Source organism: Peromyscus leucopus, chromosome 17 (assembly GCF_004664715.2).
Source record: "Peromyscus leucopus breed LL Stock chromosome 17, UCI_PerLeu_2.1, whole genome shotgun sequence".
Lineage (NCBI taxonomy): Eukaryota > Metazoa > Chordata > Mammalia > Rodentia > Cricetidae > Peromyscus > Peromyscus leucopus.
Window position 1 is genome coordinate 17,091,722 of NC_051077.1, and position 23,015 is coordinate 17,114,736.

Here is a 23,015-nt window from a genome sequence, read left to right on the forward strand (position 1 = left end):
GGGAGCAGCTAAACAGAATTCCTAGAAGGTAGGGATTTGGTTTTAGGAATAATGCAAATACTTTTTTTCTGGAAGCCCTTAATGTTTTAGTTTGGAATTTCTTAAATCCTTCTTAAGGGCAGAATTGGTTTCAGAGCCTTGGGGAAATAAATTTCTTAACATAATTTAATCTCTCTGCCATTCAGTTTCCTCACTTATGAAATGAAGTAATAGCATTCACCATATATGATCTTGTGTTGATTCAATGAATTATTCTATGTGATAGCACAATCTACTACCTGCCTGCTTACCTAAGCATTTTTAGCTTGTTAGATACAATTCAGTACTGCATACATTTGAGGGTCAAGTGGTCAAACTATTGAAAGAGGCAAGCTGCTAATTCTGAACATCTGCTACTGGCTCTGAAACACATCTTTAGCTTGACTACTCAGGGTCAGCTTGGGAAAGAAGTGGATCATTCAGACTCATTAAGTAATAATAATGATAAAGTCTCAGGATTTCTATTTTAAAATTCTGATTATTCAGGCTAATTGAAGTAATATGAAATTTTCAGAATTTTATAGAAAAGCATCTCTTTTGAAATTGCTTCACTACAGATACCAGGTCATAGTGTTCTGAGGTGAATTCCTAAAATAACCATGGACTCACCTCAAAGAAGTGCTTGTGGAACACAGTTGAAGTTTGGCTCCTGAGGTTGCCAGGCAACAAGTCCTGTTCTTGGCATGGTAGTTAGTTTCCTGGAAACATTATCAGAAGCAACCTAGACACGTTTGCCTCTGCAGGTGTGCACAGATCACAAGGATTAGACTTTTAAGTTATTTCTTCACATTAGAGAAAATTCTAGCATGAATCCTCTGAGCACATAGCCTGTCAGTCACCATATGGATTTAATCTCATTTCATTCAGGAGTAAGCAGGGTTGAGTGAATTAAACATTTAAAAATAAGAAAATAAGCAATTACTGGTAAGAAATCAGCTGGCTTTTTCCATGTAATTTGCAATCTCTGTGTACCAGCTCTTTTTCTTTTTCCATTTCCCAAAGTCAGTCAATTGATTGGTCAGCGAGTCTTGTAATTCTACTATAATAGGAACATTTTTTATTAGGTATTTGGAAGTTAAAGGATTATTTGTAACATGGTTCCTATTCTCTGTAGATTTAACTGTTCTTTGAAGGTCAGTAAGAATGTAGGAAGCTTCTTTTATATGTACAACAATGAAGAAATCTTTGCTTGCCAGAGGTTAGGTAGAAGGGAGGGCTATCTAGCCAGATCAGAGAAGGGTTTTTTAAAGAAGTTAAAACTATATTTTACATAGTGGTCTGTGGGCTACAATGACAGTTTCACATGATTATGGCTTTGTTAAACCCCAGAGTACTCCACGGAGAGTGAACCCTAATGTAAAGTGTGGACTTTGGATCACAACAGAACCCTGTCAACTTAAGTACATTGATTTTCACCAACAATGCCATTCTGGTAGGAGATGATGATCAGGGTATAATTCATATGTGTGTATGCGTAAAAGAATGAAGGTGATGATAATTCTGTATTTTGTAAACAAGTGGAGACAAATGAAATTATTCTACAATGAAATTTATTTTAAATTTTTTATTAAAAGTACAGATGTTAATATTAAATATTAATCACTATATAGAAAAGAAAAGCATATTAAAGGGAGCCTAGCATGACACTGTGTGTCAGAGATGGTAGCTGGGAAACTATCTATAAAATAATACTCCAATAGGAGTAACCTAAAGGGTAGGTGTATATGAGCCATGTGGATTTGTGAGGGAAGGACATCCCAAGCAGATTAAAGCACATACATTACAAGGAAAATATTAGTGCATTTCTATTTAGGATCATTAGCAGAATACTGGATGTCATTATGTGAGATATCAGCAAAGGCTCATTAGAAAAAAATTCCTTTTCTTGAAGAGAATAGAACTTCTGGCCTAGCATTCCAATGGGGCAGGTCAATCAAAAGACCACTCATAAAAAAGTGGCCTAACTTTAAACCATGCTGAGGATACAATTGAAAAAAAAAAGTCTTTACTGAGATACTATACTTTTTCCCTCCCAGAATTCATGCCCCTGGGTGCTGTGCCTACAAGATGTCACGAGGTTCAGCAGGGCCTGTCTATCTTTGGGAGATCTTGAGTCATAAGGCATAAGATTCTCCTTTTCATTTTCTGTCTCTCTCTTTCAGATGCTAGCCAGAGTTTAAATATTCTTTTTCTGGTATTTCAGCTTCCTGACTCTCTCTCTGATGCTCCTCCCCATGCCATGTAGCTGCTTGTCCATGTATCTGACCTCTGTGATCATTTAAATGGCAATGGCTTTATTTCCTTCCTCTCTCCATTCTGCTCTAGGAAGCTACTGAGATTCATAGCTTACCTGCCCTAGGGTTTTTCTTTTAAATTCTAATAAAATTGTCCTTGAGCTTCTATTCTTAACTAATTTTATTAGCAAGACTAAAATCTTCAAGAGAGGCTCTGATTTCCTTTGCATTAGTTATGATAAATAATGAAACAGGTCAGAAAACATAATTTCAATTCTCAGAGTATTTTCAAAAGATCTGGCCATTTGGTACCTCTTTAATTTGTTCATTTACTCTTGTCATGGGTAGTGTCATAGTCTAAGCAAGGTGGTAAAAACAATTACATCATAACCGAATGCTTAAACAGAGTCAGTATTTAGTTCTCAAGGGTTTGGGGGGATTTGAAGTCTATTATCAAGTTGCTGGTGGGTTTGATGTCTGGTCAATGTGACTCCTTTATCTTCACATGGTAGAAGAAGCAAGGCAGCTCAAATTGCTGTTAAATTGAGAAAAGTATGATATGTAGTAATTGTACATATTGATGAACAGCCATTTGATTATTTGTGCATGTATAAAATGTGACATGATCCAATCAAGGCAATTCCTATTTGTATCCTTTCAAAGATTTATCATTTCTTTGCGTTGGCAGCCTGGAAAAATATTCTCTTCTAAATTCTTTTTCAGCAGTAGGGTTTACAAGGCCAAGCACCTCACAAGTATGGAACTTTTATTCTTAAGATATTTCCATTTTACATGGAAACTAATAGGACTTTCCTTCTGTCACACAGCTAGTAAGTAGCAAAAGCAGGATTCAAATTCTGGCCCTGTGAATAGGTGCTCTGTATACAATACTGCACAGCTATGCAACTATGTTAAGGTGTTAACCAGTGTGAGCTGTGCTAATTGGTAACACTTGCTGATGCACTGGAAGAATTGCTTTGGAAGCCAATAATTGCCCTGTGCTAGGGAAAGGTGGAACTTATCCCTCCTGTAGGGATGCTCACTAGAGATGGAGTTTGGACAACAAGTACTATGTTAAGGGCACTAACATCACTTTTGAGGACTCTTCTCTTACAGTCTAATCACCTCCCAAAAGCTCCCATCTACTAAGAACAGTGTATTATTATCTTAATGTTTAAGAACTTCAATCCAAGACTTTGAAAGGGACATAAACATGGATCATACTAGAGGAGAGCACCCATGAGCTTAGTTCTTTAAAGTTTTCCTTGGATATTGTGCTGCATAGTCTTATGTCAACTGACACCAAGCTAGGGTCACTGGCAAGGAGGGAACCCCAACTGAGAAAATTCCTCCTTAAGATTGGGATTACACAAGCCTCTAGGGCATTTCCTTTAGTGATTGATGGTGTAGGACCCAGCCTATTGTGAGTGCTGCCAACCCTGGGCTGGTGGTCCTGGGTTCTATAAGAAAGCAGGCTGAGTAAGCCATAGGGAGCAGGCCAGTAAGCAGCATTCCTCCATGGCCTCTGCGTCAGCTTCTGCCTCCAGTTTCCTGCCCTGTTTGAGGTCCGTCCTGACTTACTTCTGGTGAACTGTGGTGTGGAAGCATAAGCCAAACACACCCTTTCCTCCCCACTTTGCTTTTGGTCATGGTGTTTCACAGCAATGGTAACCGTAACAAAGACAGATATTAATGATTCAGGTAATACTTACATGTCTATGCACCACTTGCTGTCTCATCATGCTTAAGTGAGACTGTTAAAAGCTCATGCATTCGTCGGGCAATGGTGGCACATGCCTTTAATCCCAGCACTTGGAGGCAGAGTCAGGCAGATCTCTGTGAGTTTGAGGCCAGCCTGAGCTACAGAGTGAGTTCCAGGAAAGGCGCAAAGCTACACAGAGAAACCCTATCTCAAAAAACCAAAAGTTCATGCATTCAGGAAATAAATGGTGGGTAAGGGTCTATTGTTCCCAACTTCTCATTTATGGTCTAGAGAATTATAGCACCTCGCTTTACAACCTCACAGACTTTTGCCTCATCCATTGGGATTCAGTCTCTGCGGATCTACAATACATTTTCCTAGAAGAAAAGCATCCTATGACATTAATTATAATGGCAAAAGTGAACATATTCCATCAAAATAAGTTGGACTTCAGAATGGTGAGTTATAACATAAAATACATTAAATTATCAAAAACTTAAAAATAAAACAAAGCATTGAATATGTAAAATATGACACTGTAGTAAAGTATTTATTTCTATGTCATTTTATGTAAGAGATCACTGAATTACTTGGGAATTCTAACTACATGCAACAAGGCACAAATGATTGACTATATCTTAGATATTTTATTTTTTAATAAATAAAATGGGCCGGGCGGTGGTGGCACATGCCTTTAATTCCAGCACTCGGGAGGCAGAGCCAGGTGGATCTCTATGAGTTTAAGGCTAGCCTGGGCTACAAAGTGAGTTCCAGGAAAGGCCAAAGCTACACAGAGAAACATTCTCAAAAAAACAAAAACAAACAAACAAAAAAAGAAATAAAATAATTTATAAATACTGAAAAAAATAAAAATGAGAATTTCATAAAAAAGAAATTACTTTAAACTATAGATTAACTTCAGAACAATTAAAGCCGATTTATTTCTGATGATTGATTAAAAAGTAAATTAAAGTCTATGGTTTTTTGAAGTTTAATATATGAATAATTTTATTTCAAATTCAATATAAGTATCTTCCATTAGCAATTCTTTCATTTTGACTATATAAAATTCCATATCTGTTATATTTTGACAGCTTTAATAAATTCTATTTTTAAGCAAATACACAGACATACACCAATGGCTTGTCGTATCAGGGAAATACATTTCATACATGAGTGCGACTCTTTCCTTTGGAAAAAAAAGTTCATATTTTTTATTTTGATCATACTTCTTCCTCCCCCAGATCCTCCCAGATCCCCCCAGACCTTTCCAACTACTCAACTCCATGCTTTTTTTATCTTTAAAAAACAGGCAAACAACAACAAAAAATTCAACCAACCAAGCAAACAAGCAAACAAAAAACCCACAAGAAATAGATACACTCACCACACACAAAACCATAATATACAATCAAAATATATTAAGAGAAAAACTGCTGGAACAAGCAATATGAGACAAAAGTCTACAAAAATACCACTGAGTTTTTCTGGATATTGGCTCTCTACTGCTGGCCATGAACTTACCCTGAGGTATGAGATGCCACTGGAGTTTCTTTTTAAGTGGGTATCAATTACAGATAGTTCCTGGATTAGTCCTGGAAGCCTGTGTCTTCTTTCCGATATCAATGCTTTTTGCTTAAACCTTTCAAGGCCCTGTGTGTGCTGCCACAGTCACTCTAAGTTCTTAGGTTTAGCAGTCGAGTTGTGTCTGGAGGATACTCTTACCTTGGTGCCCTTCATGCCCTTCATGCTCTTACAATCTTTCTGCTTCCTCTTCCCCATAGCTCGCTGAACCCTGAGGGGAAGGATTTGATGAAGACAACCCATTTAGTATTGCATGTTTCAAAATCTCTCACTCTCTACACATTGTCTAGTTGTGGGTCTCTATGTTAGTTCCCATCTACAACAAGAAGAAGCTTCTCTAGTTATGGCTGAGCAAGACACTGATTTATGAGCACAGAAGAATGTTATTAGGGGTCATTTTAGTGGTATATTTAGAACAATAGTAATTGGTTTTCCCTAGGCCGATGGACAGTTTATCAGGTTCCTGGCCACCCAAGCAGTGTCAGGCATGGGTCCTGTTCATGGAGTGGGCCTTGAATCCCATTCTTTCTCCCTTGGTATTGTACAGAGTATCTTCTAGTACCACAGATGCTGCTCAGAAGTAGTAAAGCCACCAGCTCGACTTCTCTGTGTTCAATGAGATATGTAAGGGTTATCTTCAGGAATAGGGCCTGACCATCAACTTGTGGGGAACAACTAATAACCTTGGCAATATCATGAGATGTTTGGGGGTATCCATGGGGCTCCTTTGTAAACAAATCAACTGGTTGAAACCCATTGATGGCACTGGAGATTTTGCTTGGTGGCATATCTGGTAGAAGCATCATATGGTGAATCCATTTAGATTGCTTTCATATATGTATATGTATATATATTTTTAGAATGCTTCAAAAGTAGACTTTAGACCATATAAAATCCATAGCTTTTATATTTTGACAGCTTTAGTAAATTATATTATTTAAATTAATACACCAGCATACAAATAGCTTATAATAACAGGGAATGTGTGACACATTTGATACATATGCACAACTTAAATATTTCTTTTATAGTACTTCACATTAGTTTTCTCAAATCACTGGTTCCCTCATTAATGAATTGAATAAAAGTTTTCAAATGATCCCTATTTACATAAGAATTGTGTTGTTAGCGTTTTGAGAATTACATTTGACACATGATTGCTCTCGTGATAGCTGATTCAACTAGCAAAAGCCAGAATGAAAATTATCTCCCATACACAACTCTGAATGTTATCTATGTGTGAGACTGTTCCATAATTGTATTCAAACTCATACATGCGAAATGTTCTTTGGGCACTTAGAAATGTTTTAGAAATCAATTTTGAACTAGTACTTGCAAGAAAATGTAAATTTTAATAGGATTTCAAAGATTTAGGAAAAATGTTAATATAGACAAGGTACTTTTCTCTGTAACATTTCAACTGCTTTCTGAATGAGCTGAGTCAGGAGGTGAGCAACAAGGAGTGCCTTGACATAGGATGCAAAAAGGAATAGTTTTAATCACGGAATTCAAAGTGTAGTGTCAAGCACCTATGTATGTTTGGGAATTTGTGTTCTGGAAGTAAGCAAGTTCATGACTGAAGCCACTTATCAAAACAAACCTTTAGAAAATAGATCAGGAGAAAAAGAACTTGCAACTGTAAGAAGGTATGTAATTATTTGAAAGAAGAAATTATTTTCACTACACAGGGCAGCACAATTTTTATATTTTAAGGTAAAATATAAATTATGAAGTCATTTTTAGTAAATTTGCATTCATGAAAAATATGAGTTTAGCAGCAGGAATTCTAGTAAGAATAAATCCAGAGGACACTGAATTTTGCAAATTGCAAGTAGCAAGCTGTTCTGAGGAACTAGATGAATAGCAGGATTTTGACAGTGTAAACATTGGAGCTGCACTACTTGGGTTCAGTGCTAGCTGGGTCTACTCTTTTTTATTTTCTGTGTGTGGTGCTTTTTATTCAGTCTTTCAATTGTGGTTCTTATTAATGTGACCTTTCCCAAACTCAAGTCCCACAGTATGTATGGTGACCTCTGCATATGCACACGATGATGGTGAGCTCCAGTGCCCCCTTCTTAGTGAATAATGTACACACTCACACCAACACCTGAGCTGCTTGTTTGTTGGATCTTAAATAAACCACACACAATCTGTTCCTGATTATCACTAGCTGTAACATGTGACTAATGGCAATAATTATTATATAAAATACTTAAAGATTGCATTCAGTAATAAATATAAAATATTGAGAAGTACTCCTAGATCAAAGTGTAGGCTTTGTATATACAAGGTACTATTTTATCATTACTTGCACATTGTTTGCTAAAGGAAATAATAAAAAGGGGATAGATCATTTTCGAAACAGGTGATGTGGTTGCTTGTGTTTAAAAGGTACATAAACATATGTGCATATATAAATGTGTGCATGTATAAATGTGTATATATATATATATGAGTATGTATATTTTTAAGTCATCATATAAACTTTACATTGAATTACATATGGGACAATAAGGTTCTGCCCAAGCAGCACAGACTACCTAACAAAAACTCCAGTGTTGGGTATAGAAAACTTCTTGAGTTGTTTTTCAGGGGGTCTAAAGAGTATTAAAGCAATATAGACTATTGCTATTGTCCTTGGTTACCTCCCAGAACTTAAAGGCAAGACACTATTATAAAGACAAGACATACTTTTTGGATGAAAGACTTGAGCTAGAACAGACCTGGAAACCTCCTCCCTGAGGTCTAGTTTTCACAGTATGGCAACATACTGAGTAAGCTGTCAAAAGAGAAAAGCAATTAGTAGTTGTACCAGGCTGTAAAGCCTATGAACAATTACAATGACCAGTCTAACAAAATTTCACCAATAGTGTAATAATGGTGCTACTACCTTGGGGTAATCAACAGCTATGTCATTTGACTTAAGGTCTGTTAAACAGGAGAGAATTTGACCCTGATATTATAAACCTATCCAACTACTCATGACTATAGAGACCGTATATCCTAGATGAGAACATATTACTGTCATTTATCTAACCCCACATAAAGATGAACAGTATTCCAAATAATTATCCTTACATCCATAGATAACTAGAGCTCTCAATGCTTTAAAAAAAAAAACCTTCATTTGCAGAAGGTAGAGCCTACAACAGAGATCCAGAAACTTGTCAAAATGCAGAGGATATGTGGCTATGGGTACCCAGCCACCACTGGGACATCTACACTGCAACCTCTACAGATAAGCCTGAAAACACTATGGTAGTGGGGCCAGAAACTAAGAATGAGAGTGTGCTGATGCTTGCTGCCAGCTATTGTCTTCTAGACATGCCAGGGATGACGCATTCTTGAAATCTCAAGGATATGATTGCTTGTTAGAAAGACCTACCTGCAAGTGAAAATGCTAGTTGACATTTTGAGATGGGAAAATTTTACAGGTTTCCTGCTTTAGATAAAGAGCTAAATTCAATGGTGACTGAGAAACAAGGAATCAGACTTTTCCCAAGGATTAACCCTTGATAGAGTGTCCAATCCCCAGTGGTCAGCCCTCAGTTCTTACACACACAAGCAATGTGAAACGGACAGCTCTGTAAGTTATGTATGTTTGTGAGCATGTGTGTGTGTTTACAAGGAAAAGTAAAGAATAAAAGGTCATAAACTTGAAAGATAGTGGGTATGAGATATGGGAGTAGAGGTGAGAAAAGGAGATATAGAAAGAATGCAAATATGGTACTCATGTAAAATTCTTCAGCAAATTTAAAAGAATGTTAAGTAAAAGGGATTTTCTAAAATATTAAAAGCTTTTCTGATTCAAGCATGATGAAATTTACCTAAATAAATGTCTAGTAGATTTGTGACTGATGAAATCTTTTGAACTCATGTAATGTAAAACTTCAAACCCACAGAAAGTCAGAACAGGAAGGATTCTACACAGCCTTTATTAAATTTTAAATATTAGTTTGTATATGAATCACAAACAGTCTGTTAAAAATGCTGATGCCTGAATAATCTTTATTTCTTACCAAGTCAAAAAGCATTGAGTTTTTTTTTTAAATTGTGCTGCAGGTGAAATTTGAAGAAATAGTAGTCTTTAATCTGATCTGTTTTCCTCATTTAGAGCACTGAAAATGGAACTAGAGATGTATACAATGCCTTAAGCAAATTAAGATTCCCAATATTACCTTTGGGACCAGAACTCTGGCCTCCTTTGTCCTGATGAGTGTCCCTCCCTCCATATCACAAAGAAGATTGAAGAGCACAACGGTAGTGCCCTCCATACCTCTCTTTTACTCACTTACCAGGTGAGTGAAAGATTGAAGCATCCATGAGGCTTCCATTGAACACCCATTGTACCTTCACAGGCACCTGCAGCTTCATAGGAAATGTCTAAGTGTTGCTTAGCAATGGTATTGTTCCAGAGCTTAGGACAGCAGCAGAGGATACAAAGAGAGTGTCAATTATTAAACGCACCCCTACATCTCACTTTTGTATTTCTTTTAATAGAATGTTACATGTCTAACTTTCCTAGCAGTGGGGAAAGTGCTAGCGCTTGCCAAAGATGATTCTGACATGATACCATTTTCATTTACTAAAAATCATTCCTTTGTGAGAGTTGGAGAAGGAGAGATGATGAGGTGTCAGAACATATGTTCCTCTTATTTATTTATTTTTTGTTCATTCTCATCATAAAAAGAAGACATAGTCTAGAAAATTGATGCACTCAGAAGCTATTTCCTGCCATTACTTTAAGTGCCCCCCCCACTCTTTATTATCACTGTATTTGAAATTCCCTCTGCAGGGAATTGTACCCTAGGCTCCCGAAGACATCTGGCACCAGTGTGGAGCTGGATTTGCCTTATGGACAGTCGCTGGAAGGATGTGATAATTCCATTTTCTGTCGAACAGCCGAGTGCATGTTGTTAAATGTCAAGCATTTCCACAAACAGCTGGAAAAATGAAGCCACCGAAAGTCTTGTTTATTACTCTACCATCTCTTATCCGTTACAGAAACAACTTTGACCATGTGGTCAGAATATTAATAACATCTCCATCCAGGAAAGATTTATTTTCTCTTTTAACAGTAAAAACATCTTCTTTTTCTGTCTTTCATTTTTCTTCACACTACTTTGACTCAGAAATCGTCTGAGGAGGAATTTCCAAATCTGCCTTCAAATTGACAGGGAGACAGTCCTCCTAAAGCTGATTCAGGCACATGATATATTGTGTGTTCTACAGGGAGTGTTGGAGCAATGTAAAAAGAAAGTAAAACTTGAATGGAGCTACCATCAAAGTGAGAATTTAATCAATGTTATGATAATGGGGACATTTTCTGAAATTTGGGAAGCAAACAAAAAGAACCATTTCTTGAAATACTGATTCATTAAGTTCTATCTTAATGTTGTGATTTGACTATCAGTCTATAACTTCTGGATATTGGTAATAAGGGCATTTCCAAATTCTCTTCCATAGATCCTATTTCATATTGGGAAATTATTTCTATAATGAGCAGCCCTTGATTAGAAAAATCATAATTACATTTTTTTTGCATCTATACATTATAATACTGAAGTCACAATAAGTTTATATCAGTGATAATATCATAGTTAAATCTAGAGGAAGTTCCCCTGTTTTCCTCTCATTTTAATTCAATCAAATGTGGTAAAATTAATTATTTTTAGAGAAAGAGCACTAGACCAATGTGATCATGGAAGAAAGTAAAATACTATTAAGTTGAGAGAGCAAAGGAAAGGTCCTGCATGGCTTGATCCTAGAAACATGACTGGAGCAACAAGGGCATGTAGAATGAAGAGACACATAGAAACACACACAGAGAGAGGAGAGGGAGAGGGAGAGGGGAGAGGGAGAGGGAGAGGGAGAGGGAGAGGGAGGGAGAGGGAGAGGGAGAGGGAGAGGGAGAGGGAGAGGGAGAGGGAGAGGGAGAGGGAGAGGGAGAGGGAGAGGGAAGAGAGGGGAAAACTGGAATTCAGATGAAGATTCTGCAGCAGCAAACCAGAAACTTAGTGTCTTTATTTTATACATCTAAATGACAAAGTGCATTTATTGTCTACAGCTGAAAGTTGGGTGGTGGTGGGGTTTATGTTATACAGCTGAAAAGGGAGACAGGTTAACTAATCACTCTAGGGGGACTCTGGAGGGGAGCAGCCCCAGACTGCATTCATCCAGGAGGAAGAAGGCTGATATACATGGGATGCCTTTCTAAGAACCATCGGGAATTGATGTTTGGTTTTCCTCAGAATTCTCCAGAGCAAATTGCAGTATTCATTCTATTATGAAACATAAAAATGTTGGGCACTTGCTAATAAATCTAGGTAAAGAGCAGCATGCAAGACTCACTAAGTGTAAGTGTGAGTGATTTGATGGACATTCAGTCTTCCCCTGGTAAATGTTATGTCCACATTTACTGCCCTCAAACCCCAGACTTTATGCTCTCCATTTGGTATGGTAAGTCTGGTAGCTAGATCCTCTAGGAAAGCTGCATAAAACTGAGAGATGGGGAAAATCTTCAGTTGAAGGTGGCTGTTAGGTTCTGAGGAAATCTACTCACTTCAGAGGCTTGTATCAGAATCCCTTCACTTTCAGACCATCAACAACAACAACAACAAAAAAAAAATGCTTCAAATGACATAATGAAATCTAGTGGTAAGCACAATAATTTAAAATTAAAATAAAGTATCAAAATTTAAGTTCACTGCTGCTGTGTAGGGTGCTATTGAGGCCTCTCCCCTCATGTCTGTCTTCTTGAAGTAGTCACCAACCAGCCCAGTAAAGTAAGTTACTCATCCCTTCAAGATCTCTGTGTGGTTCTGCCACTATGAACAGTTACCACAGAGGAAGAAAAGAAGGAAAAATAAACAACAAACAAAAATCAACCCATTCCACACAGTTAAGTGCCAAATAAAACAATCAACTTCAACTTGAACTTTAGCTCAATCGGTTATTGAAATAACTTTTATTTTTATTTTTGTATATTCCATTGAACCAAATGTTCATGCAAGCTTATTAAAATTGCTGTTAGTATAAATGCAAAGAATATTTTGGAGAGTGTGATTTCTACTTACATTAACCCCTAGGGAAAAATTCATCGTCTTCTGGCTATACCCTAGGAAGCTCTTCCTCCTGCCCCAAATCTTCATTAATTGGCCCAACCAGCATTCAGCATGAAACTTGGCACAGAGTGAAGACCCAGAATGTATTGTCTAAAACTCAATTCTTTCTATTCTATTTCCAGATAGAAATGCATTTTTATTTGGAGATTGCTAAACTGTTATACAGAGTGACTGATGCCTATCACAAGTTACTAGAAGGCAGCTGTCTCTTGCTAAGAGCACTTGGCATTGGTTATGTCTGAGGGATGTCAGGGTGTGCATCACAGCAAAGGGACAATAGCAGCTTCATGGTGATCAGATTTGCTTCACTTTTGTTGAGATGTTGCAGGAAAAAAAATAAATAAATGCCTTCTGTCCCTGTGATTTCCTATGAGCCAGCCCTGGGTTCTGGCCAATGGAGTACTGATTGATATGGAAACAAAAAGTCTTTATTATAAGTACAAAAAGAGAGAATAAAGTTAAAGTCTCTCCTCTGTGTGTTCTGTGTTTTCTTTCTCCCACAGATAATCAGGCAGAAATTCTGGCCAAGACTTAAACTCTGTTGTTTACTTGCAAATGTCAATCAATGGGATTATATAAAGACTTTCCAATGATCAAGATCATGAGGGAAAAATTATCACATTTTTTTGTTCAACAGAAAACATTAAAGACACAACAACAAATCCTAACATGTAGCAAAAAGATGCTTTAAAAAAAGTGCTGAATTAGAATGAAAATTCAAAATGAAGACTAAGGCTTGATAATCAGAACTTAAATGTGAAGACTCTATTGTGACCTCCTGAATTATCGAGTATTTGGCTCCTTTGTGAGAAACTTTAGAAAGGCTATGAGCTCAGGTCTTTCATTGGTTTTAGGTGGAGATCCACGATGTTTATGGAAAAATTCTACCACTGGGGTTTAACAGTGCCCTAATACCTAGACAATGATAATGTCCAGAAACCTCAGACAATGATAGTGTTGGAAAACTCAGAGACCACATCTGAACTCAACAGCCTACTCTTATTCTGTCATCTGACACCTTGGAGGAGAACATTCTCCAGTTTTTTAAACTTCGTTTTCAGTCCGTGACACTATGAGAAATAAAAAACATTCTGTGGCATGATTGATTTTCCTCACCAAGAGCTTGAGAGGGCAAAAGCTGAAGCAATACATGGCTGTGTAGGACAAAAGGAGCTACACAGGGATGGTATGTGGTAGATTTCAATGTTCAGCAGTATTTTTAGAATCTCCATAGACATCTCCTAGACCTTTTCTCCCTGTGTTTACTTGCCTTATGGTTCTCCACTGTTAAGAGAGTTTTTTCTTTTAATCTGACATTCTAAATTGCAACACGTACCATCTCTCATTCCACCACCACTATCTTCTTTTCTCATTTTTACTAGGCTTACACAAACTTATAATTTAGCATGTCCCACCATTCATCAGTTAATTGTGATTACTGTTTACTTCCTGTCTGACCATTACTGTGAAGAAAGAGGCCTTTCCTGTCTTCCTCATGAATGTGTCCCAGGAGTGCCTATTGTAGTGGCTGGCTCATAGGAGGTCCTTAATAAAGTTTTATGAGTGAATAAATGCATGAGTAGATAATAAAAAAAACCACTAAATACGTGGTTAGATAAAATGTTAACTTAAAAATCATTTTCAGAGGTTTGTTTGAAGCTTTTTCTTCACTCATTATGGACATTTTCTAAAACTGCCTGAAAAATTATCACTCTTCTCATTTCTGCAATGAGAGTCAACTATCTAGCTTGTTCTAAGGTTTTTATGAGCATGGTGTTGGAGCCTGATGAATCTGTACTTGGAATTTACCTCTGTCATTTGCTAGAGGTGACTACAGGAAAGTTACTTAATCTTAATAAAATTAAAGTTTTCATTAAAATGAAGACAAGAACATCTACTTCACAACTTCAATGTCAGCACTAATTATAACATTTATAATGTACCAATCTGATGCAAGGCAATAAGAGAAGTCTTTGATTAGTTGCTTCCCTTGGACTGTTTTTCTGTGTCTCCCTGTACTGGTATTTATTGAAGCTATAAATGCATAAATGTGCTTAAATTGATCAAGCCCAAGGTGAGAGTGAGTGCATTGGAAAACTTTCAGAACATCTAAAATTTACAATTTGGTACGTATCAATACATAATTGGGCCCCAATTTCTCTTTAACAGCAGAGTTTTAGTTAGCATCTTTGTTCTTGATATCATGTGTCAATTGTTACATTTAACAACTGAGAAATGAACGAACCTAGATTATGTAAGATGTAGCATTATGTAAGATGCGCGTGCCTGTGGCATGCGTGTGTGTGTGCGCGCGCGCGCGCACACACACACACACACCACCCATAGAAATTTCATTTAAATCTCAGCCTCATTGAGAACTCAGCAACTATTCAAATATATGCACAGATCAAAAATTCAAAATATCATGTTTAGGGGGATAGGAAAAAAAGACAGGTGCATTAACTTTAAGAAATGTATGCTTTAAAAACATTTCAATAAAATGAAGTGTAAAAAAGCACATAAAATCTGTAGATCAAAAGAAAATAACTGCTTAAAAGCTCTAGGCTCAGAAAGGGCATTCAGGAGTTATCACTTGATGTAAAACTTGAGTGAAAAGAGAAATTTTGATATATGTTGAAGGACATCTCAGTAATTTTACTTTTGCAAATATGAAAGAAATTCCAGGTCATGGATGAAGTCAGAGAGCGCTAAAAGGTCCCTGTCTGATCCAAGGGCAACAGTGATAGAAAACAAAAGGAACAACAGGACAAAGAGAATATTCTGGAAACAGTGAGGTTGGAAAGATATTTTGGAAAATCAGAAAAAGAGACTTTCAACACTAGGCAAAGTATAAGAACATGTGTAGCAGGAATCTTAAAAGTTCTTTTTAATAAAATCAAACCTTAGCCAGGTATTGGGGTGAACTGGAAGATCAGAGAACCAGAATAAGCCACAGCTACCTCACCTTGCCGGATCCTCAGCTGGTCTTGTTTCCTCAGACTGAAGGCCTCTGAGTCCTCATCCAGAATGGGTCTCAGCTGAACTGCTGCTCAAAAGCCAGGCCAAATGCTTAACCAGCCAAATGCTTAACCAGTCAAATGCTTAACCAGCCATAATGCTTCTAGTTCCTGGTCCTCACGCCTTATATATCTTTCTGCCTTCTACCATCACTCCCTGGGATTAAAGGCTCGCTTTCTGGGATTAAAGGCATGAGTCACCATGCCTGGCTGTTTCCAATGTGGCCTTGAACTCACAGAGATCCAGAGGAATTTCTACCTCTGGAGTGCTAGGATTAAAGGCATGAGTGCCACCATTTTCTAGCCGTTGTATCTAGTGGCTGTTCTGTCTCTGACCCCAGATAACTTTATTAGGGTACACAATATTTTGGGGAACAAACATGATTAGAGTGTTGTTGAAAATTTTGAGATCTGCATAGGAAAATTAATACCATGCATTGATTTATTTTAGATGATACTGCTAGGAACTAAGTGAGACAAGTGCCCTTGGGAACAACCTCCTATATTTAAATAGCTTAAAGTACCTCTTCTGTGATGGCTTGCAGGTTAAGAGGTGATGCTGCTCTTTCTGCGGATCCTATTTGGAGCCTAGCACTTATATCAGATGTCTCTCAACTGCCTGTAACATTGGATACCCCTCCAACTTACACGCACGCACGCATGCGCACGCACACACACACACACACACACACACACACACACACACACACACATACACTTAAAGCAGAGCATCTCTTTCCTTTCATTTCAGTTCAAACTTTTTTTACCTATTATCTATCTTTTTGTTGAAAGAGGAGTGTGCCTAGAAATGTTCGTGCCCACCATTTTAGTATCCCAACCATGTGCTCTGTGATGCTGAACTTAGCTAGTAACATACAGAATTGTCATTCACCTTTCTTTCTGGATCTATACTCTTAAACTGTGCTCCTTCAGTAATGAACATCTTAAATTAAGCACGTTCATGAATGTGCCCACTCTCAAAGTGCTTTCCTGTTGGAACATGTGTAGTTTGCATGACCAAAGTCCCAGTGCATCTTTTGTTTGAGGAGCACATTGCTCTGGATATTATTCTTGTGCTCTATTAATATGATAGAGCTATGTCCTTTAGCGCAGTCTCTACTCTCATTCTTTCAGGCGATTGTTTAGTATCAGCCAAGATATAAGGTCAAGGTTGGAAGGAAGAAAACCCAGGATTGGTCAGGAAGTTTCTCTATATGTGTAAGTTCAAAGGAGATTAAAAAGCATATCAAATTAGTAGGGAAGAATGAACATGCACATGAAGATGATGTCACAGTTACAGTCAAGAAGTCAGCTTTGGCAAGTTTTATCCAAGCACTTTGGTTGCTGGGTGTCAAACTACAGAGAGCAATGGCTTAATAGAATCTAATGAACAAGCTGAAAGATTTGGGTTCCAGTCTGTAACAGAAGACAAGTTTCCAAAATACTTAGAGTGATGATCAGGTTAATAGTAATTAATAGTTAAGTCTTCTTGCCATAGGTCCTATTTTCTTCAATGCATCTTGAAAAAGACTATCAGAAGAGTGTCTCTAAAACACCAGTGTGATTGTAATTAGTCTCTTACTTAACATTCCTAAAACCAATTTCATCTAATTCATACAAGTTTATCTCTAACTTGTTTACATGGATTTTTTTTCTGGATTTGATTCCTGCTTATTTCTTCCTCTCATTTCCTTATTGGATGCCACTCCACACCCAGAAAACTTTTAAATCTGTAATTACATTTGTTGCATAATATATCTTCTCTAACTACATATAATTTCCCCACATATATCCACATTTGGCCTTTAGTGCTCTTTTCAGCAGATCTACTAAATTATTACAAGAGTATCCTAAACATTGCATCCGAGGAAATTTACTCTACCAAAGCACCTTAAGCTTCCTTTATATCTTTTTGGTTTGTTCTCCTATGACATTGCTTAAGCTGTATATGCAAGCCTATTTCTCTCACAGAGTGTGGTATTAGGCTACCCTAGGTTATCCTGTTATACTGTATTGACCTAAGTATTTTATGTGCTGTCAATTGAATGAGAAATGTCCTCCATAGAGTCATGAATTTGAACACTTGGTCCCCAATTTGTGACACTGTTTGGGAAGGTTAGAGAGCCTTTAGGAGAGAAAGTGATATTGGAGGCAGTTTGTCATAAAGAGTGAACTTTGAGATTTCCCAGTCTATTTTGCCTTTTCCTTCTCCTTCCTTTGTGAAGGTGAAATTTCATCAGCCAGCTTCCTGACTGTCAGGCTAGCATCAAGTTCTTGCTACCATGTCTTCTCAGCCATGATGGACAGTATCTCCTGTGAAACCATCAGCCAAAATAAACCAATTCTTACCTAAGTTGCTTTTTGCCAAATATTCTGTCACAGTAACAGTAAAGTCACTACACAGTAAGACATTATATTTCAGGATTAGAAGGATTTTTTCTTTCCTTCAATACTATGAGTAATGTAATATGGAATTAATATAATTACCCACAGTTACAATGGTTTCTGAATTAGGGGTCAAACAAATGTAGATTAAAAATATTTAGGAAAACTGCTTCTATAATAAATGAGTAAAGTCTTTTTTCTTACTGTGATTTTTAAAGAGATACAGTATAACAGCTGTCTGTATAGCATTTACATTTTATTATGAACTATAGCTAATGACTTAAAGTAAATGGAAAAATGTGGTAGGTTGTGCTCAAATGCTGCATCATTTTCTACAAGTGGATCTTTGGCATTTTCAGGGATCCTACACTTAGCTCAATATACATACTAAGGGGCAATTATTTACCAGTTGAGCAAATATAAAAATAACTGTATAGCATTAAATATTTAGTTATAAAAATACATAAGAGCAACTATACTAAATATTTTCAGGTTTTCCAACTGGGTAACTGGAAAAATAAATATATTGCCCCAAATGCAAGGGAAGATCTATCCATTCTACAGAAATCCAGTGTTTACAGCCATTTACCTAAAGATATGGATGAAAGCACCCCTCATGTTGATGGGATTTATTTCATTTTTATTACATCAGATTGTCAAACAGTCACTCCATGCTTCCTGGCAATCCAACTTCATTTCTCCAATACATTTACTGGCTCGCACCCCAGATTGCTAATCCATGTTCCCCATCCTATCTCAACTTTTGTAGCTCTTGTTACTTCTACTAATATCCTACCTTTTAATTTCACTGAGAAAATTGGCTTTCAGGTTCGAAATACTCCTGTCTACACCTCTTCTCCACATTCCCTACTTTTCTCTTACTGTTTGTAGAGGACTTAAAATTCCAATATTCCACAAAATAAATTATTAGTTTGTTTTGGCTGTCATCCTCCTCACCTTCATACCACTAGAAGGCAAGCTCTTGATAAGAAGCAATTCTCTCTGTGTTTGTTCATTTCAGAGCCGCCACCTCCTAGCCACACCCATGGTAAACAATCCAGAATTATAAAATTATGAATATTCTCACTGGTGAATATGAAAATGTTTTCAGACTCTGAAATTACACCAAGGTTATATCCATTCTATCTTAACAGGTTAACTGCTTAGTCCTAATGTTTAAGACCATTTCATTCTTATGATCCTAATACAAGACCATTATACATGATGATGCCATTTATTCATTGTACAACAATGTGTGGATGAGAGGACAAATGATAATTGAAATGCATCTGCCCAGAGGAAAGGACTTTTACTGACTAATTGCAGCAGGCAATATTAACAGCTGCAATTAATTTTTATAATCTTTCATGTACTCAAGAACTTTTATGTGAAATTATTATAACAACTCCCTCATATAACAAATAACTACCCTTGAATCTACATTCTCTTCCAGCTATTGCTCCCCATTTATTCTACCTTCATAGTAAACCTTCCAGCAGGTGTGATCATATTAGTACAAGTAAACTGGTTATGTTACTGTAAAACTTAACCTTCAACTATAAATGGCTTGGCACAATAAAAACTTATTTTTAATTCATCTAAAATCTGAGGTGTGTTGGTCTTGATAAGAGTATAATGCAGTTCAAACAGGGAACAAATATGGTGCAAGCTACATTTTCATGGTTTGCAATTCCACTTTCATTGTTGAAGGAGAAAGACCTCAAGAAGCAGCAATGACTGCATTTCCTAAGAAATGACGCTCACTGTCTTGGGAGGACTGAGGTCACTGTGGGTGGTGCCATTTCCGAGATGGTGCTCCTGGGTTCTATAAGAAAGCAAGGCTGAAAAATCCATGAGGAGTAAGTGAATAAGCAGCATGCCTCTATGGCCACTGCCTCGGCTCTTGTCTCCATGTTCCTCCCCTGTTTGAATTCCTGCCCTGACTTCCTTCTGTGATGAACAGTACTGTGGACACGTAAGGCCAAATAATCCCTTTCCTCCCCAAGTAGCTTTGGTCATGGCATTTTATCACAACAGAAATCATTGCTAAGACACCTGTCCAGATAAGAGTTCATATTTTTTATATTGACACTATTGGAATCATGTGGCTCATAACTTCTCATATTAATCATAGCTGCTGTTTTCTGTTTCTACTAACAATTAATAGCTCCATCATTCTCCAATAACAAGTCTACTTCCAAAGAAGATATCCTTATCCCTTCATTGAAGAAATGGTGTTTTTTACTATAATAGAAAAACAAGCATTTGTTGTGTATGATTGAACTTGAAAAAAGATAAAACCAATTCTCCCAGTCCCTATCAATGTTTGAAAATTCAAAACATGACTGTAAGGGTTTAATAGTCTTAAAATGCATGAAAGATGAACTAGCAAATATATTTTTATGGATCACAAATGCTTTCTAGTAGTTTAACACAATATGCTTCCTAATATTTTGTAAATTTAAACTTCTTAATTGTTATAACTCTTGAAGGGACCCCCTCTCACATGATATAGAACAAATAGGAATTTGTTCTTCTACAAATAACAAATTCTGGGAAAGGCATGCAGAAGGTTGGTCATGCCTTTGAATGCTTCACACTCTAATGTAAGATTTGTATTTTTGTTAGTAAGGGAACATGTGATTTATGCATGAGCTTTCATCTATGATTCTTCTAAGAACTTTGTCTAGAAACCAAAAATACATATCTTTGACTTAAAAAAAAAAAAGATGATTCTCCTGTCCCAGTCAAAGAGAACTTGAGAAGCTAAGTCCAGAGAGTAGCTTGCTAGTGAAGTGGGATTGCCCTCACCTGAGCCCATGAATCAAGAGAATGGAGAGTGCCTGTCTAATAATGGAAGAAATGAAACTATCAACAACAGAATAGTTTCAAATTGTCTTCTAAAATTTTACTTACTAAAGACAGAGACAGAAAGAAAGGCTGGAGCGAGTTTGGATCCCATCATTCATACCACATAGCTCATAAATGCCTGTAAATCCAGTTTCAGAGTATCCAATGCCTCTTCTGGACTGCACAGGCACATATATACCCATTCATTCACAGACAAGTACATATAGAAATAAAATAAATTTTAAATTACAGTAATGTGATATACTTGAAACATCTAATTCTAATATTTGGTTCTAAGTTTTCCTTTTAAACTTTACTGAGATATAATCCACAGATTACGTAAATAATCTCATACAGTGAACAGTCCAGTGGATATGTATATGTATGTATATGTATGTGTTCATAGGTTTATACAACCATCACAATTCAACTGAGAGCCTTCATTCCTCTTAAAGGAAACCCCAGTTGTCTGACCTACACCTCAAGTTAATCACTAACCTACTTTTTGTTTCTATAGATTTGCCCAATCTAAGCATTTACTTAAGTGTAATCATAGCAGACATGGTCTTCTGTAGCTTCTACCTAATATTATAATGCTTTTAAGATTCACTCATGTGCTACCAAGTAACAGCTCTTCCTGACTTTCCATATTTAATATTTCATTGGATGCTTATACTGTATTTTATTTACAAAATTCATCTGTGCATGAACATTTAGATTTTTTACTACTTGCTAGCTATTATGAATAAAACTATTACTTAATATTCATGTTTAATTTTTTGTGTATATACAACTTTCTTTGCTCTATTTTTTAAGGATTTATTTATTTAATTTTTTATATTGATGTCTTATGTGCATATATGTTTATGTACCATGCATGTGCCTGCTACCTTTAAATGTCAGAAGAAGCCATTGGACTCCCTAGAAATGGAGTTATGAATGGTTGTAAGCCATATGTAGGTGCTGGCAAAAGTCTCTTTTCTTTGAACGAACAGCAAGTACTCTTAAACTACTGAGTCATCTTCCCCAGCCCCAATTTTCTTTGCTCTTGCGGGTATATGTATGTTTGCTGATGAAATTTGCTAGTGTTTTCAAGGTGACTATCATTTACTTAAACACTGGAGGTACCTAAGGATTGTGATTCTCTTAGTGGATGTTGCTTGGTCATCATTGGGTTTACAATAGTCATTTCCCTAAGGACCAAGAGTATTGAACATATTTTCACATACTTGTGTATCTTCTTTGAAGAGATGTTCATATAAGTTATGAACTTTGTCCACGTTAAATTTTGTAGCCTCTCATTACTAAATGTTAAGTGTTCTTTATATACGTATGGTACACATCCTTTATCAGACAAATTATAAACCTTTCCCCCAACCTGAGATCTTTTCCTGCACTTTCTTAACAGTACATCATAAAATAATTTAATTTCAACTGAATTCAATTTATTTTCCAGCTGTCTTTTGTGCCTTAGTGTTTTAAGAAATGTTTCCTGTCTTAGTCAATGTTTGTAGTTCTGTGGAGAGACACCATGACTATGGCAACCCCTGTAAAGACAACATTTCATTGGGGTGGCTCACTTACAGTTTCCGAGGTCCTGTCCATTATCATCATGGTGGGGAGCACGGCAACATGCAGACAGATGAGATGCCGGAGCTCAGAATGCTGTACCTTGCAGACAACAGGAAGTCAAGTGATAGTCAAATTGAGAAAAAGAGAGCTCAAAAACCCATTCCCACAGTGACACACTTCCTCCAACAAGACCTCGCCTCCTAATAGTGCCACTCCCTTTGGAGATCATTTTCTTTCAAGCTTCATACTAACTCAATGGTGCTACGAGTTGCATGGTTTCTTCTATGGATTTTTAAATATTTACTTTCACATTTAGGCCTAACATCCTTCCCTAACTTATTTTTGGAGGACTACAGTGAGTAATTGGGGCTTTACAACTTAAGTATTTGTGGATGCTTCTTTTTTTTTATTTAAAGACATCAACATTCATGTTGGAAATCAGGTGACCATAAAGGTAAGGACTAAGCTCTTTCAACTTGACTTCATTGGCCTACATGTATTTTCTTAT